Here is a 16,621-nt window from a genome sequence, read left to right on the forward strand (position 1 = left end):
CGGCTAGTCACTCCGCCTGCGGGTTAACTACCCTAGCGCGCACGCCTCCGGGACGGACCCGTGAGCCACGTGTGGGGGGGCGTCCTCACCCTGCAAGCGTCCTTCCTACGCTCCAGCTACACGGGGACCGAGCTTACCCTAGCAAACCAGTGTTACTAAAGGGAAAAAACCAAGGACCCAAAATGAGATACTTAGCTTCCCATTCTTTTTGGACTTGTTGCGCCTTGTTGAGAGCCGTGGCAAGGACGCGGTGGCAGTGCACCCTCCAACAGCACCCTCGGAGCCGCGGAGGGATGCACCACCACCGCGTCTTTACGACGTCTCTCGCTTGTCTCATCGCCATTTCTGGTGTCGCTTCGTAGGAGATGTGGCAGGGCCGCGATGGTGGGAACACCCTCAACGACAAGCGCAGAGGGATGTACCACCATCGCCTCGCTGCGACATCTCTTGTTTTCTTTTCCGTTGTTGGTGTTGCACTTGCCCTGGTCTCCTTAAATAGCCAAAGCGCTGCTCTTGCCTCCACATGCCTGGGACCACCAGTCGCCGCGTGGAGGCATCGCAAGATGACGACACCCGTGACCACCCCACAAGCATCACAGTGTGCCTTCGCCTTATCTCTATCCTGCATGTCAAATTCCTGCAGTGCCCAAGGTACATAGCAAACAAAATTCGAAATGTACGAAAAATAGTATAAACTGGATAACCTCCTGCCTCCCAGCCCCCGGGCACAGAAGAGTCGACGTCAAACCTGGTTGTGAGCATCTTTATATTTCCACGGTGCCTCGCTGGCACGTAGCACGTTGCGGACGGGTCCGGCAACTACTAGGCCTCGTTCCGGGGCGTCCCGGCAACGAGCTTTGTTTTCGGTGTTTCGACAGCCCCCTGCTCACAGCCAAGGATGAGGAGACAATTCTGTGAACCTAGAGCAGGAGACAGAAGCATCCACAGACAGCAAAGCCCAACATTTACCAATGTAACACTTATCCTTATTCAACTTTGTGCTAGCGGATTACAATCGGGCCTTGCCCGACTACACTAGGTTAAAGAGGCACGCTGCCGCAGCATCACCCGTGGGTAAGGCGCCACCGTTTCACGGGTAGAACTTGTGTAGGTGCTCAATATTCCAACTATTGGGCACCGGCAAGCCTTTTTCAGTTTTCAGCCGGACAGTCCCCGATCTGGTCACCTGCACTACCCGGAAAGGGCCTTCCTAGATTGGAGTCAACTTGTTCTCGGCCTTCGTTCCTTGTATCCGGCGCAGGACGAGGTCTCCAACCTCGAGCCCTCGGGGACGGACTCTCCTGTCGTGATAACGACGGAGTCCCTGCTGGTAGCTTGCAGCTCGTACAACAGCCCGGCATCGAATCTCCTCGATGAAGGTAAGGTCATCAATCCTCTGCGTGTATTGGCTCTTGTCGCCGTACGCGCGTACCCGAGGTGACCCATACTTGAGCTCGAGGGGCAGCACAGCTTCTTCCCTGTAGACGAGGGTAGACGGAGTTTGACCCGTCACCCGACTCGGTGTGGTCCGAAGTGACCACAATACGGGCTGGAGTTTTTCAACCCAGTGTTTCCGTGGCCTTTGAGCTTGTCAAAGGTTCTCATCTTGAGCCGCCGCAGCACTTCCGCGTTGGCTCGCTCCACTTGCCCGTTGCTCCTCAGATGAGCAACAGAGGCGAAGTGAATCTTAGTGCCCATGTCCTCGCAGTAAGCTTGGAACACCGCACTAGTGAATTGCGTGCCGTTGTTGGTGATGATGCCGTTAGGAACACCAAACCGGCACACAATGCCTTTGAAGAACTTGATGGTCGCCTGCGCCGTGATGGCTCAGACAGGCTCCACCTCGATCCACTTCGAGAACTTGTCGATGGCCACAAGTAGGTACTCGTAGCCGCCAACTGCTCTCGATAGTTCGCCGACGATGTCCAGCCCCCAAACCGCGAACAGCCATGAGGACGGGATGACTTGCAGGGCTTGCGCTTGTTGGTTGCTCTTCTTGGCGTGAAATGGACATGCTTCATAGATCTTGACTATTTTCTCAGCATCGGCTATTGCTGACGGCCAGTAAAAGCCCTGCCGGAACGCTTTCCCAGCTAGTGCTCTGGCGGCCACATGGTGTGAGCATGTGCCTCGATGTATATCTTCCAGCAACGCGCGCCCTTCCTCCTGGGGCACGCGGAGGAGCATCACTCCGTTAGGACACCTCCGGTAGAGTTCTCCGTCCACCAGGGCGTACATTTTAGCTTGTCGGGCTACTCCAGGAGAGCCCCGTCCTTGAGGTAGCAGATAATATCCGTCCCCCAGGGTGGTGGCTCCCCGCTAGTATATGCCACCAATTTGGCGGCATAGTCTCCTGCAGGTGCAGGGTTACCTTGAGTTGCCGAAGGGGCTTTCCCGGCAACTGTCTTGGGGTCGACAGAGGGCTTTGACTGCCTCTGCACGAACACCCCAGGAGGCACCTTGCTCTGTTCCGCTGCCCACTTGGACAGTTCATCCGCAACAAAGTTGTCCTTGCACTTTACGTGCTCAAATCGAACTCCTTTGAACTTGGACTCCCATTTTCGCACTTCCTTCACATACGCTGCCATCTGCGGGCAGTGGTAGTCCTTGTTTACCTGATTGCTCACGAGTTGGGAGTCCCCGCGAACAACTAGGCACTTGATGTCGAGGGCGATCGCCGCGCGCAGGCCGGCAAGCAGTCCCTCGTACTCTGCTGTGTTGTTGGTGGAGTTGGCGAAGTCGAGTTGTATCACGAACTTGAGCTGGTCTCCAGTGGGCGACTCGATCACCACTCTGGCACCAGCGCCCTACAAGCAGAAGGCGCCGTCGAAGTACATGACCCAGTACCCTTCATCCAATGTGCCGGGAAGGCTTGCTTCCGACTCTTCTTCATCTATGTCTGTCGACGTCCACTCCACGACGAAGTCAGCGAGAGCGGTGCTCTTGATGCTCTTGGTGTTTGCGAAGCACAGCCCGAACTCCGCCAGCTCCATTCTCCACTCGGCCACCCTTCCGGTGGCTTCACGGTTGGTGAGGCCCCTCTCCAAACAGAACCCTGACACCACCGTGGCGCTGTACGCCTGAAAGTAATGGCGCAGCTTCCTTGAAGCGAGCAGGATCCCAAGCAGAAGCTTCTGCACCTGCGGGTACCGTACCCAAGCATCGCGCAGCACCGTGCTAACAAAGTACACAGGATGTTGTACTAGCCTCTTGCGGGGGGCAGCCTGCATGGGCTGTCCCTCAGATCCTGGGGCAGAGGAGGTAGCCGAGGGTTCTTTCGGCTCGCCAGGAGCCCCCGGCCCTTCCGTCTCTGCCCCCAGGACTTGCTTTTTCCTCCCGACGACGAGCACGGAGCTCACCACCTGGTCCGTTCCTGCCAGGTACAGTAGCAATGGCTCGCCCGGCTTGGGGGCGACGAGGACCGGCGGCGACTTGAGGTACCTCTTCAGGTCCTGGAACGACGCTTCCGCCTCAGGAGTCCAATTGATTGGACCCTTCTTCTTCATCACCTTGAAGAAAGGCAGGGCTCGCTCGCCCAGCCTTGAGATGAAACGCCCGAGCGCCACAACGCACCCGTTAAGGCGCTGGACGTCTCTAATCTTGCGGGGTGCCTCCATCTTCTCGATTGCTTCGATCTTCTATGGATTGGCTTCGACTCCCCTGTGAGAGACCAAGAAGCCCAGCAAGTGCCCCGAGACCACGCCAAACGTGCACTTCTCGGGGTTAAGCTTTAGCTTGATCCCGCGAAGGTTGTCAAATGTCTCCTGCAGGTCGCCGACGAGCGAGTCCCTGCGCCGCGACTTGACGACGATATCATCCATGTAAGCCTCGATGTTCTAGCCTAGCTGGGGTCCCAGGCACTCACGCAGGGCGTGCTGAAGTGTCGAGCCCGCGTTCTTCAACCTGAAAGGCATGCATGTGTAACAGTAGCAGCCAACTGGCGTGATAAACGTTGTTTTCTCCTCATCTTTGACTGTCATCTTGATCTGATGGTAGCCGGAGAAGGCGTCTAGGAAGCACAAAGACTCGCAACCCGCTGTAGAATCTACTATTTGATCGATACGGGGTACAGGGAAGGGGTCCTTAGGAAATGCACGGTTAAGGTCAGTAAAATCTACACACATGCGCAATTTATTTCTAGCTTTAGGGACTACAACAGGGTTTACTGACCAAGTAGGCTGCAACACTTTCCTGATCGCCCCGGCGTTCTTGAGCTTCTCCACTTCCTGCTGGATGAAGTCCTTGCGTTCTTGTGCTTGCCAGCGAACCTTCTACTTGACGGGCCGCGTGTCCGGCCGCACCGCCAACCGATGCTCGATCACCTCCCCAAGGACTCCGGGAAGATCTGACGGCTCCCAAGCGAACACGTCAGAGTTCTCCCGGAGGAAGGCGACGAGGGCGCTTTCCTCTTTGTCGCCAAGGCTCGCACCGATGGAGACGGTGCGTGCCTCATTGACAACATCAAGGGGCACCTTCTTGACCTTGGTGCCCTCCTCCTTCAGCTTCGTGCCCTTGCTTCCGCGCGGGCTGGAGCTGGAGCTGCCCTCGACATCCTACCCGGGAGCGGCTTGCGCCTTCTTCTGTGCGGGTTGTTCACCCGCCAGTGGATCCTCGCTCCCGACAACGTCGTAGTCATCGAGATCCGCCACTGCGGAGGTCCTCATGACCTCGCCCGCGCACCAAGCAACGTCCTTCAGGTCGCACTTGATGGAGAGAACGCCGTATGTTGACGGCATCTTCATCACGCCGTTGGCGCAATGTGTTGCCGCCATGAACTTGATCAGCGTCGGCCGACCAATGATCCCGTTGTACGGCAACGGAGTGTGAGCCACATTGAAAATGATGTGCTCAGTCCGGAACGCTTCCCGGAAACCGAAGGTCACCGGGAGCGTGATTCGCCCCATGGGCTGCACCACTTCGAGATTGATCCCCCGGAACGGGTCGATGGGCTTCATCTGCTCCAGGGGGAGCTGAAGCTTTTCCACCAGCTTGGCGGACAGCAGGTTGAGGCTTGCTCTGCTGTCCACCAGTACCTTGGTCACCATCACGTTGTTTATGATTGGCGACACTACGAGGGGGAGCACCCCTGAACCCAAGGGACGGATCGGATGATCGTCCGAGTTGAAGGTAATCGTCACATGCGCCACCTCAACGGCTGCTGCGCCTCCACGCTGGGGAGGAGTGTGCAGACCTCACACGTGAGCCACTTCACGGTGGCGCGAGACGTGAGAGCATACGCTCCCCCGTGGATGCAGGCGACGTCGCGAGGCTCCTGGAAGCCGGGCTCGTCAGCGTCGTCGACATCCCCGTGGTGCTCAGCGCGGGGCTTGTCACGTCCCCGGGGAGGCCGGTCCTTGCCGCCGCGGGCCTGACCGCGACCCCCCGCCGGTTCTCCTTTGTCGCCACCGGCTGCGCCCCGGCCTGCTCCGTCGCGGGGTTTGTTTGGGCCGTCCCGGGAGAGGTGCCCGATGTCCTCGCAGTTGAAGCAAGCCCCGGCAACGCGGCGCTACTCGTGGCGCTGCTCGTGCTTCTCCTTGATGGTCTGGAGAGTGCGGCAGTCCTGCGCGTCGTGGGTGGCATTGGTGTGGATGGGGCAGCGCGCCGCCGCTCCCGGCTTGTTGCCCAATGCTCCTGCCGACGCCGCCTTCTTGGCGGGCCTCTGGGGAGCCCACGGCTCCGCGGCAAGCACTTGCTTCCCGCCGCGTTTCCGAAGCCCTCTGGGCATAGACACAAGGGGGTGAGCGGCACCCCCTTTTAGGTTCAGCAAAGGGCGTCGGGGATTGCTCCGGCGATCGCCGGCGAAGCCAATGTCAATCGTGAGGATGCACACAATCGTTTTTACCCAGGTTCGGGCCACCCTGAGGTGTAAAGCCCTACGTTCTGCGTCAGCGCTCTTATTAGCCAGTGAACAAGGGTTTACAGGTTGCCGGGCGAGTTTCCGGGCGTTCTCTCCTTTTTTGCTAAGAGCTACTTGCTATTTCTAGCCAAAACTAGTAAAAGGAAACCGAACCGAACCCTTTGACCGTTGGCAATGGTCCTCCTTTTATACTCAAGGGGATACCACGGGTGCCTCGGTGCATGGGTGACTAGTGGCGAGCAAAGAACTAGGGCAGCTTGCCGTCTGTGTGCTGGCTTGCATGCATGATGAGTAGCCCTGCAGCTAGGGCGCTACGTGCCTAGAATTCACACCGGGCCAGTCACTATAGGCTGACTGGACGGGGAATCCCCTTTCTGTCGGAGCATTTAATGTTTGCTTGTGCTTCACTCCTCGCCCTGACGAGCCCTGCGCACAGGGAGCCCGCCGAGCGGCCACGTGGCGTCGTTGTCCTGCCCGCTTGGTCCCGCTCCTGTAACGGGTGCCTGCGCCCGGGAATGCCCTTCCCAGCAAGTGACCTCCTCGGGAAGCGCCCAAGCAGGAATTCTCTTGTTGCCCTCCAGGGCAACCCCCGCAGCCCGGCTAGCCCTACCGGGCTGGTGACTTGCCGGGCAGCTTGTGCGGTGCTGCCCGGGGTGCGATCCTTCCGGGGAGCAAGCGAGGTGGCCCACGCGTCATGCGGCGGTGGTACCCCGGGTGCCACTGTTGCGACAGTAGCCCCGGGAGTGGACCGGCAACGCCTGTTCCCGGGTGAAATCATCCCTGGGCAGTTGCTCCAGGAGTAGTGGGCGCGTGGGTCCCGAGCCGTTTCGGGTCCCTGTCTATGCGCTGCTCCAGGAACTCTGCCGTTATGGGCAGAGTAGTGGGCGCGAGATTTCTGCCCTAATCTCCCCCTTAAACACAGGTGGTTAAGGCCACGCCCTGCACTACCCTCTTGAAGCGTAGTTATCCCCAGCGCACCCATAGGGTGCGAATGTGACCGTTGCTTAGCGCCGGGGCGTTATAAGACCCCACCGCTGCGCTAAGGAGCAAACACTTAGCCCCCCAGCCTTTCCTCCTCACCCCCTAGCTTCCTTGCGCACCTGAATCCTGCTAGCTTCCGCCCACATTCCCCATGGCGCCCACCGCTCACAGGAAAGGGAAAGGCTCCAAGAGTTCCGCGGCTGGCAAGAGCGAGAAGACTCCCAAGAAGCCCATCTCGGAGAAGCACCAAAAGAAACGGGCGCTGAGGGCCATGCACGCCTTCTTCCGGTCCGGCTACAATGGCGAGGGGCTGGACAAGGTCCGGCACACCCTCGCCTCTCGGTTCAACGAGTACGGGGAGACTCTCATCTTCCCCGCTGAGAACGACTTCCGGGTTTTCGTGCGCTTCATCCTCGCCGGATTGGTGCCTCCATACTCCTTGTTCCTCCACGCGCTCATGGAGGCGTACCAGCTTCTGGTGGTGGAGCTCCACCCCACCTCCCTCTTCCTTCTCGCCGTCTTCAAGTTCCTCTACGAGGGGTTCGTCGGAGTGATGCCGTCGGTGGCATTATTCCGGCACTACTTCTACCCGTGCGTCGAGCAGGCGGAGGCAATGTCGTCGAGGATGGTGTTCCGCGCCCGCGATCGATGAAGTCAGAGTTCATCGTCCGGTCGGAGAAGAAGATCGAGAAGGAATGGCGTGCAGACTGGTGCTGGGTTCGCGTGGAGGAACCCGAGGAGTTCATCTACGCGCACACCAAGCTGCCGGTGACCAACGGCGGCTGGCGGGACCGTTATAGCCGCGACGCCGAGCTCCTCCCCATCGTTGAGAGGATCAAGGCCCTGCGGCTAGCAGGGCTCACCGACCTCGATGTGGCACGCACCTACATCAGCCGGCGCATCGCGCCGCTGCAGCTGCGCTTCCGCCCCGCGTGGATGTACACGGGGCCCGGGGACACCACCCACCTCCGAAACGGGGGCGTGGCCCCGGATGCGATCCGGGCATGGATGAAGGGGATCACCGGCGAAGATGCCCCCTTCACAGAGCTGCCGTCGGGGGCTCCCTCCCTCCACGCCGGCGTCCAGGGGCTGCACCACATCATCAGCAGCTACCCGCCCTGCAATGAGTGGGGGCTGATGTCGGAATCCCCTGCTCGGACCCCGTGACCCCTTCCACCCGCAACCCATGGGAAGAGGGTGGTCGAGGAGAGTGAGGGAGAGTCAGAGCTCGACTGGCCCGACCTCGAGTCTTCCGGCGACGGGGCGGGTCAAGTTGCCGGGACCCGAGCGGTCCTCCATGTAGCGGAGGAGGAGGAGGACGAGGACGACGCACCCCTGATCCTGTGAAGATCAAGAGCACCCCCAGCAGCGGCCACCTCCACAGTGGCCGCAAGCGCCGTGGCGGCTTCCGCGGCGACTGGGGGTGCGGCAACCCCACGGGCGCCCACGGCCCCGCCCAAGCGGGGGCTCTTCCGGGGCTACGAGTTCAAGCTCAACCCCCCGAAGGACGGAACCCCGACGGGAGCCGGCAAGAGGGGGAGGGCCGACTCGCAACCCGCCGCGCCGAGCAAGAAGTCGCGCACCCGTGCCAGTGCCAGCACCGACCCGGCCAGCGCGGGGGCTGGCGGTGCCGCCAAAACTCCCGTCACCGACCCAATCCCAGTGGAGGAGGAGCCGGCAACAGGTACTGATCTCTCTTCTGGTTCCATTGTTTATTTTTCCTCTGCCCACTGACCCGCAACCGTACCACCTCCCTGACCCGTAGGCGAAATCCATCTCGCGGTGGGCGGCCCAGCAGTAGAAGCCGGGACGGAGGGGGAGGAGGCTCCTCCTGCAAGCACAGCGGCCCCGCAAGGTACTCTCTCAGAACTTCCTCACGTCCGTCACCGGGTACCTCAATTTAGTTTTAAGTTCTAATTTTTCTTTGTCGCAGCCCCCACCACGCCCGCAGCGAGAATGGGCGATGCGGTGGTCGATCTCGGCTCCGACGTCGGGGATGCGGAGATGAGGGAGGAGCCGGAGGACGCTCCCGCGCCAAGCTCCACCGCGCCGGACACAACGGTGGCGGCGCCCACCGTCGCTACCGAGGCGGGGCTCGGCGGCGCGTCCTCGGCAACGCAGGCCAAAGGCGCGGATCTCGTGGCCGCCCAGCAAGAGGCGTCTCCTGCCGGGGGCGCGGCAACTCCACCAGCCCCGCAACCTATGGGCGCGAGTGTGGAGGAGGCTGCAGCAGGGGAGCAACAGGCGGCTCCACTGCAAGTGGACTACGGCCCAAGCTCACCTCAACGAGAAGAGCGAGATGGTCAGCAGCTACCTCTCCCAGCTCCAAGGGCTACGCACCAAGCTGGAGGAGCAGACCAAGGCTGCGGAGGACGCGGCAGTGGCGTTGGCACAGCGAGAGAAGGAGCTCAATTCCGCCAAGGAAAAGAGCGCCCAACTCAAGTCCGAATTGGCCACTGCCCGGGGAGAGCTCGTCAAGATGGGCAAGGACAACGTGGCCAAGGCCACGGAGATCTCGCCGCAAGCGGAACTCCTCCACCAGGCCAAGCACGCTGTGGCGCTGGCACGCGGCAACCACGCCACGCTGGTGGAGCAGCGCCGCAGGGAGACCGTGAAGCTGCTCAGGATCGCCCGGGCAGTGTGCGACCTGCTACCACGGTTCGAGCTGTAGGCCGTGCAGGTGGACGGCACAGACATCAGCACGCTGATCCCATTCTTCTCCGACATGGTGGAGAAGCTCGGGGCGCTCGACGTGTGGATCTCCAAGTTCTGCGACAGGGAGATAGCCTCGTGCGCCAGGGGGATCGCTGAGACGATCCTCCCTCGGGTGCACCTCCACCATCCGGACTTCCCCTTCGAGACGTTGCTGGACGCCTGGTCGGACGGTGAGGACGGCCCTCCTCACTGCAAGGCGGGGAGCAGGTTCGTCGAGGAGGTGGTGGATCAGATGTAGAGGAAGCCGGAGCAAGAGGCGGTGCCCCCATCTAAAGACCCCGGCAACTAGTCGTCGCAGCCCCCTGCCGGTCCTCGTTTTATCTTTGTGTCTTTCTTCTAGATTCCTGCAAGTATCGCGCATGGCGCCGTTGAACAATTGATGTTTTATTAGTCTATGTAATCGTTCACTGTTTCTATGAAATTCGCTTTCTGGTTCTACTTGGTACTTGCTTCTTGTTCCCGGAATTGACTCGCGGGGTGGATCTTCTGACCTTCGTGTGTTATGCCTTGTGTTGTCGGGGACTCGCGTGCCACACATTAAACCGGACCAAGGACCCGGGACGGACCCGCAGTGCTGACCTGGGGTCAAGTAGCAGCGGCGAGCCACTCCGCTTGCGGGATAGCTACTCCCAAGCACGCGCCCACGGGACGGACCTGCAAGCCGCATGAGGAGCGCACTCCCCCACAAGCGTCCTTCTAACACCCCGGCCACACGCAGGACTCGAGCCACACCAACGAGCCAATGTTAAGTGTCAGAAAGCTAGGTGGCTAGAATCATGCACTTAGCTGTCTGTTCTCGCACTTGGAACTCTTGCTGGAGGGATGCGGCAGGAACGCTGTGGCGAGGCTGCCGTCGGCGCCAAGCACTGATGGCGGCTCCACCACAGCATCTCCGCGGCAGCCCTCGCCTCGGAACCACCTTAGGAACACCTGCTGGAGGGATGCGACAAGGGCACGGCGACAGTGCACCCATCAGCGCTGAGCGCTGATGGCATGCACCACCACCGTGCCTCCGCGGCCTCCCTCGCCTTCGCAGCTATCTTCTTAGCTTCACTCTGAGTTGCTCCATGGCCACCACGCCCTTTTATAGGCATGGTGAAGAATCTAGCCACCATGCGCGCCAAGTCACCGCGGCACACGTGGCGACACCCTCCTGCAGCAAGAACCTTGAAGTGCGGTAAGAACCTCAAAGCGGTCGCCATGCACCATTGGCTACCGATAAATGACACGGCCCGTGAGCGCTCCACGAGCATCACAGTGCGCGCAATTCCGTCCTTGTCTTGCATGTCTGATCCTTACCGAGCCCAAGATGCTGCAAAAAAAAATTCGAAATGCACGAAAAAAGACGCAACACAGATAGAGCACATGTAACCCTCCTGCCTCCCTGCCCCCGGGCACAGAAGGGTCGATACCAAACTTGGGTGTGAGCACTCTTCCATTTCAGGACGCAGCTTCTGCGTGATGCGCGTTGCGGGGAGCCCGGCAATGGCATGGGCCAATGCCGGAGCGATCCAGCAACGGGTTTTTGTTTTCGAGGCTCCGGCAGCCCCCTGCTCACAACCAAGGATGGAACGAGACTTCTGTGCACCTAAAGCAGGAGACAGAAGAAAAAACATGCAAGTAATCGACACAACTTGAAACTCAGAGGAAAGCACTTATCTTTATTCATAGAAACTAGCAGTTTACAAACGGGGGTTGCCCGACACTAGTTCGAGAGGCATGCTGCCGGAGCATCACTTGTGGGTCGGGCTCCGCTGCTTCACGGGTAGAACTTACGCAAGTGCTCAAGGTTCCAACTATTTTGCACCGGCAAGCCTTCTTCAGTTTCCAGCCAGACAGCCCCCGGCCTAGTTACCTGCACTACCCAGAAGGGGCCCTCCCATTTCGGAGCCAGCTTGTATCTGGCCTTCGTTCCTTGTATCCGGCGCAGGACAAGGTCTCCGATATCGAGCTCCCGGGGACGGACCCGCCTGTCATGGTAACAGCGGAGTCCCTGCTGGTAGCGTGCAGCCCGCACAGCAGCCCGGCATCGAAGTTCTTCGATGAAGTTTAGATCGTCAACCCTCTGCTCGTGTTGGCTATGGTTGCCGTACGCGCGTACTTGAGGGGATCCATGCTTAAGCTCGAGGGGCAGCACCGCTTCTGCCCCGTAGACAAGGGTGAAAGGAGTTTCACCCGTTGCCCGGCTAGGTGTGGTCCTGATTGACCACAGCACGGGCTAGAGTTCTTCGACCCAGTGCTTCCCGTGGCCTTTGAGCTTGTCAAAGGTTCTCGTCTTGAGTCCCCGCAGCACCTCTGCGTTGGCTCGCTCCGCCTGTCCATTGCTCCTCGGGTGAGCAACAGAAGCGAAGTGGATCTGGTGCCCATGTCCTCGCAGTAGGCTTGGAACACGGCGCTCGTAAATTGTGTGCAATTGTCGGTAATGATGCCGTTAGGCACACCAAACCGGCACACAATGCCCTTGAAGAAATTTGATGGCTGCCTGAGCGGTCACCTTCCGCACTGGCGCCACTTCCACCAACTTGGAGAACTTGTCGATGGCCGCGAGCAAGTACTCGTAGCCGCCAACCGCTCTCGGCAACTTGCCGACAATGTCCAGCCCCCAGACCGCGAACGGCCAGGAGGATGGAATGACTTGCAGGGCCTGCACCAGCTGGTTGCTCTTCTTCGTATGGAACTGACACGCCTCACACGTCTTGACCAGTTCCTCGGCATCGACTAGCGCCGTAGGCCGATAGAAGCCATGCCGGAAAGCCTTGCCGGCCAGAGCCCGGGAGGCCACATGGTGGGAACATGTGCCTCGGTGTATCTCTTCCAGGAGTGCGCGCCCTTCGTCTTGGGGCACGCAGAGGAGCTTCACTCCATTTGCATGCCTCCGGTAGAGGTTCCCGTCCACCAGGGCGTACATCTTGGCTTGCCGGGCTACGCGTTCCGCGGCAACGTCATCTTCCAGGAGGGCTTCTCCCTTCAGGTAGCGGGCGATATCCACCGCCCAAGGCGGGGTTTCCCTGCTCATGCATGACGCTACATTAGCGGCATGGACCTCCGCTATTGCAGGGTTTCCTTCTATTGCCGGGGGGCCTTCCCCGGCAGCCGGCTTGGGGGCAACCGAAGGCGCAGTCTGCCTGTGCCAGAACACCCCCGCCGGAACCCTCCGGCGCTCTGCTGCCAACTTGGACAGCTCGTCAGCCGCGAAGTTATCCTTGCGCTTGACGTGCTCAAACCGCAAACCCTTGAACTAGCATTCTAGCTTGCGGACCTCATCCACGTACGCTGCCATCAGCGGGCAGTCGTAGTCCTTATTAACCTGGTTGATCACGAGTTGGGAATCCCCACGAACAACCAGGCGCTTGATATCAAGGGCGATCGCCGCCCGCAACTCGGCGAGCAACTCTTCGTACTCAGCCGTGTTGTTGGTGGAGTTGGGGAAGTCGAGCTGGATGGCGAACTTCAGCTGGTCTCCTGTGGATGACTCGATGACGACTCCGGCGCCAGCTCCCTGCAGGCTGAACGCGCCGTCGAAGTACTGGGTCCAGTGGCCTTCGTCCAGCTTGCCAGGCAGGCTGGTCTCCGGCTCTTCTTCTTCTACGCCCGTCGAAGCCCACTCCGCAACGAAATCAGCTAGAGCCGCACTCTTGATGCTCTTGGTGTTGGCGAAGTGCAGGTCGAACTCCGACAACTCCATCCTCCATTCGGCCACCCTTCCGGTGGCTTCACGGTTGGTGAGGGCCCGCTCGAGGCAGCATCCCGACACCACCGTGACGTGGTGCGCCTGGAAGTAGTGGCGCAGCTTGCGTGATGCAAGCAAGATCCCCAGCAAGAGCTTCTACACTTGCGGGTACCGTGCGTGGGCGTCGCGCAGCACCATGTTGACGAAGTACACCGGGTGCTGCGCGAGTCACCTGCGCGGTCTTGTTGCTGTCGGCTCGACTGCAGTTCTCGGGTCCGGGGCGGTTGCCGGGGCTAGTTCAGCCCCCTGCCCCACAGGATCAGCCTCCGGGAGGTCTCCCTCTCTCTCGGCAACTAGCACCGAGCTGACCACTTGGTCAGTCGCCGCTAGGTAGAGTAGCAGTGGCTCGCCCGGCTTGGGGGCGACGAGGATCGGTGGCGACTTCAGGTATTGCTTGAGATCTTGGAACGCCGCCTCAGCCTCGAGGGTCCAGTCGATTGGGCCCTTCTTTTTCATCACCTTGAAGAAAGGGAGGGCGCGCTCGCCCAGCCTTGAAATGAAACGTCCCAGCGCGGCTACGCAGCCGTTGAGGCGCTGCACGTCCTTCACCCTGCGGGGAGCCTCCATTTTCTCGATAGCTTCTATCTTCTTTGGCTTGGCTTGAATCCCCTTGTGCGAAACCAAGAAGCCCAAAAGCTGCCCCGAGTCTACACCAAAGGTGCATTTCTCAGGGTTCAACTTGAGCTTGATCCTGTTGAGGTTATCAAACGTTTCCCGTAGGTCATCAATCAGCGAGTCCTCCCCGCGCTTTGACTTGATGACGATATCATCCATGTAGGCCTCAATGTTTTGGCCTAGCTGGGATCCCAAACACTCGCGTAAGCACGCTGGAATGTTGAACCCGCATTCTTCAACCCGAATGGCATGCACGTGTAGCAGTAACAGCCAACCGGGGTGATGAACGCCGTTTTTTCTTCGTCTTCGACTGCCATCTTAATTTGATGGTAGCCGGAAAAAGCATCCAAAAAACACAGCAAATCACAACCGGCAGTGGAATCTACTATTTGGTCAATGCGAGCTACAAGGAAAGGATCTTTCGGACACGCATGGTTAAGATCAGTAAAAGCTACACACATGCAAAGTTTACACTCCCCCTTGGATGCTCGATCACCTCCATAGGGACCCCAGGGAGGTCCGACGGTTCCCAAGCGAACACGTCGGCTTTCTCCTGGAGGAAAGTGATGAGGGCGCTTTCCTATTAGGCATTGTGGGTCGCACCGACGGTGACGGTACGCTCCTCATTGCCTGCTTGGAGGGGCAGCTTCTTCACCTTGGCGGCCTCCTCCTTGAGCTTCTGGCCCTTGCCGGGGCACGAGCTCGAGCCTGCGCCTCCCCCGGCAAGCTCTTGGGGGGTAGCGCGGGCCTTCTTCACTGGGGGCGATCGCCCGGCAACGAGCCTTCGCTTCCTGCGACGTCCTCGTCACCGGAATAGGCTGCGGCGGCGGCCTTGACGACCTCGCCAACACACTAGGCTACGTCCTTGAGATCGCACCTGATGGAGAGGACTCCATACGTGGACGGCATCTTCATCACGCCGTAGGCGTAATGAGTCATCGCCATGAACTTGATCAGCGCCGGCCGACCTAGGATCCCGTTGTATGGCAACGGGGTGTGCGCCACATCGAACACAAGGTGCTCGGTCCTGAACGCTTCCCGGGACCCAAAGGTAACCAGCAGCGTGATGTGCCCCAGAGGGCGCACAATCTCGGGGTTCACTCCCCAGAACGGGTCAGTGGGCTTCACCTGCTCCAGCGGCAGCTGAAGTTTCTCCACCAACTTGGCGGACAGGAGGTTCAACCCCCTTCCGTTGTCCACCAGCACTTTGGTCACCGTCACATTGTTGATGATCGGTGAGACCACGAAGGGTAAAACGCCTGAACCGAGTTGTCTGGCTGGGTGATCGTCGGCGCTGAAGGTGATCGGCACGTGCGACCACTTCAGCGGCTGCTGTGCCTCCATGTCCAGCAACAGCGCACACACCTTCCGGGTGAGGCGCTTCACCGCGGCATGGGATGAGAGAGCGTAAGCTCCCCCATGGATGCAGGCGACGCCGCGGGGCTCTTGGAAGCCGGGCTCGTCGCCCCCACTGCAGTCGGACTCGCATTGCTCCTCAGCGCAAGCCTTGTCTTGTCCACGAGGAGGGCGCTCCCTGCCGGCACGGGCCTGGCAACGTCCCCCTGGGCTCCCTCTCTACCGGCGCCCCCGCCGGCAGGCTTCGGCCCCGCTCTGGAGTTGTTCGGGCAATCCCGGGATAGATGCCCGATATCACCGCAGTTGAAGCAGGCGCCGGCCGCTCGGTGCTCTTCGAGGCGCTACTCGTGCCTCTTCTTGATACCCTGCAGGATGCAGTAATCCTGCGTGTCGTGGGTAGCGTTGGCGTGGATGGGGCAGCGGGACGCGTCGCCCGGCTTGCCACCAGACCCGCCGGCAGGCGAGGCCTTCTTCGCAGGCCTCGAGGCAGCCCCCGACTCCGCAGCGAGGACTTTCTTCCCGTTGCGCTTGCGGGAGCTCTTCTTCTGCGAGCCCTCAGCGGGGCTTGCGGCATCCTTAGCTGCGAGTTCGGGCACTAAGCGCCCTTCCTCGGCCATGGCACACTTGTGCGCCAAGGCGTAGAGCTCCTGCGTTGTCCGGATCCGATGCGTGCTCAGCTTCTCCCGCATCTTGGGGTCGCGGACGTTGATGGCGAAGGTATTGATGATGGCGGCAGCCTCTGCCTCTGGAATGGAGTAGAAGAGGCTGGAGAAGCGGTTGACGAAGCTCCGCAGCGTCTCTCCTGGCTTCTGCACCATGGTGTGCAGCTCTGCCATAGTTCCCGGGAGCTTGTAGCCGCCCTGGAACATGCTCACGAACTGCTCACGCAGGTCCACCCAAGTGGCTATAGACCCGGCAGGCAGGTTGAGGATCCAAGTTCTCGCTGATCCCTTGAGGACCATCGGGAACCAGTTAGCCCTTACCTTGTCATCGGCGCCGATGGCGTGCATCCCCAATGTGTAGGTCAAGAGGAAATCCTTCGGCTTCACGGTCCCGTCGTACGTCCCAAGCGCTCTTGTGGGAGAGATCCTCCGGTTCGGAACTTGTGGGGCCATGTTACCCGGCGCAGCTCGCGGGTGAACACGGTGCAGCCGTCCTCGGCGCCCATGGGAGCATCCTCCTGCTCCTCTAGACATGAGCGCTCTGCCTCGCGTCGGCGCCGGCGCTCCAGGCGCTGGCGGAGGTCTTCCTGCTGGCGGGCGTTCAGGACGCCCCGCGCGTCACCCCGCGTGACGGTAGGTGACGAATCCGAGGACCCCTCAGGATCCCCGCCTCCTTACCCTCCCTGCGGGGGCGGGGGGGGGGTT

Source organism: Brachypodium distachyon, chromosome 3 (assembly GCF_000005505.3).
Source record: "Brachypodium distachyon strain Bd21 chromosome 3, Brachypodium_distachyon_v3.0, whole genome shotgun sequence".
In the NCBI taxonomy this organism is placed as follows: Eukaryota; Viridiplantae; Streptophyta; class Magnoliopsida; order Poales; family Poaceae; genus Brachypodium; species Brachypodium distachyon.